We start from the raw sequence: 2,457 nt of genomic DNA, 5'->3' as shown, positions 1-2,457 counted from the left end.
GTGCCAGTGCAGTGGCACTCATCAGATCGCAATCGCATTACTCCTAGACACTCCCCACCAAGGCCGGCCCAAGAAGACAGTCACAGTGTGGCTGGGTTTGGGAGGCACCCTAAGCTTTACCTGTCACTCTAATAGGTTTAAGCCTTTTTTTTATTCCCAAAATAGTCCTGGTACCATATCACACCAGTGCCCCGGGGCAGAAAGGGTGTTAGGGCTCCCAGCAGCATTGCGTATTATAGACACCGGTGTGTAATCATGATTGCAGTAGTGCACATGTTGTGCCTCTTAGATCACTTCAGCAAGCAAAACCCCCCTACCATACGCTGTTCTTTCCCGTGCTATCCCACGACAAAACATTGGTGCCGCCTTTGAAAGTAGTACATCTCACATCATATCCAGGATGGTAACAGGCCTTCCAGAGATGCAGTTAGTTACAGGTTCATAGATATGTAGGTGATCACCGATTCGGCAAGGCAATCCTGTCCTGGAACGTCCACTGCCACCTCTCTGGGTAGATTTACTTCCACAGAGTAGTACACCATCCGGTGTAATACTATGTGTGAGTAAACTGATTTGCACATGTAAATTCACATTTTAAGACTCTCAAAAGTGAATCTGAACCTATGATACGTTAAACTTATAATCAAGACATGAATCCATTTTGGCTTAATTTTTGTCTCAAGCTGGACGGGCAATGTAACAAATATATTTCGCTCCAGCCATTACAGCATAAACAGTTTTGCAAAGTGGAAAATGAAGGAAACCAATTTTTTATTACAAAATAAATAGAATGCACATTTTCCTTTCAATTAATTTCTTTCTGCAGTAGAGTTTTTGGAAAAAACTACCCATATATCTATAAGCTACCCAATAGATTTTGCGGTTTATTTTCCTGCTTAAATTTAAAAAAAGTGAATTAATTAAAATTGTATAAACAGATTTTTCCTTCATTTTAGAGCATTCTGTCATATTAGAAAGTGTATAACATTGTGTTCGCTTAATTTCATCATATACAAACAAGTAACGGACAATACATTTTCTGGTGTAAATCCTGTTTGCTCTATTTCCAAATTCGCCAAAAATACCTAAATTGGTGCACAATACATTTTCTCCACTTTGAGCTCCACTGTGACGCTTAACGTAATTTGGAAATGTTTAGGAGCATTAACTTTGGACTGAATAGGGTTAGGAAAGAGAAAAAATAGATTTCTCAAAAAAGTGTTGCACTGTTGGTCGAAATAACTAAGTCGTACTTGGGTGGGCTTCTCAGTGTGTGATGTGCCTAAAGAGATGCTTCAGAATATACAAACCATTGGAATTATAAAGTCTGTGTTTCTATAAGGTACAGTGAACCTCGAAATGGGAAGTTTGGGAAAAGAAATTGACAACCACAGTTTAGGGCCTGCCAATAATACTTCATTTTCCCTTATAAATGGCAGGGCATTTGATGCTAATATTTAAGCATCCTCTTGAGTGACCAATTTTTCTCATTTGAGAAGGTGAAGTCATTGGACCTCAAGTCATCTAGCCTCACGGCCGACGTCTCGGAGATACAGACGGAGATCGGCAACCTCAGAAAGGTGAACGATTTCATGACTCAGCGCTTGGAGGATTTTGAAAACAGAGCACGGCGTTGCAACGTGCGTGTGGTTGGTGTTCCGGAAAATCCTGATCCACATTCTGTTGATCTCCTGGTTGAGGACTTGATACAAAACTACCTTTCTCCATCTGGATTGAGCAAATTCTTTGCGGTGGAACGTGCCCATCGCGTTCCGGGTGGCCAGGGCAAGCCGGGCGCCCCGCCGAGGCCCATTGTCGCAAAACTTTTTCATTGTAGGGACCGAGACGCTATCCTGCAGGCCTCGAGAGTTAAGGGCCCGGTGGCCTTCGAAAATGCCACGGTGAACTTTTACCCGGACTTCTCACAGCTTGTGCAGAGACAGCGAATGGGCTTCCGTGGAGTCAAGAAGCGTCTTCGGGACTTGGGTCTGAGATACGCCATGCTTTTTCCTACCAGGCTACGAGTTGAGTACAATGAACGGACCCTTTTCTTTGATCGACCTGATTCGGTAAATGACTGGCTGGACTCTCTGCCGGACCGGCCTAATTTGACTGAGCCCACCGAGCACCCGGGTGGTGCCGAGGGTGGTGTAGAGAGCTGAACTTGTTGTCTGGGCCCCTGTCCGTATCATGTAATTTCTTCCTGGGTTCTGTACTTGAGCGCCTCTATTTTCTGTGTATTCTCTTCTTTCTTTATCTCTGTCGGGGTGGCGGGTGGGACAGGGCCTTTTCCTCCTCCGGGGTCTTTTTGTAGAACGGGGGTTTTTGGGCGACAGGCACACTGCATGTTGGGGTGGCTTCTTTGCTTACTGCAGGGGTGCAGGGTGGGGGTGTTTTCTTGGATGTTGGGGGGTGAGTCGGTGGGGCGTTTGTGGTTTGTGTTTTGTTTTTTCAAGG

This window comes from Lissotriton helveticus, chromosome 1_1 (assembly GCF_964261635.1).
Source record: "Lissotriton helveticus chromosome 1_1, aLisHel1.1, whole genome shotgun sequence".
NCBI lineage: Eukaryota > Metazoa > Chordata > Amphibia > Caudata > Salamandridae > Lissotriton > Lissotriton helveticus.
The sequence above is the reverse complement of the archived record's forward strand: the minus strand, read 5'-3'. Positions refer to the sequence as shown.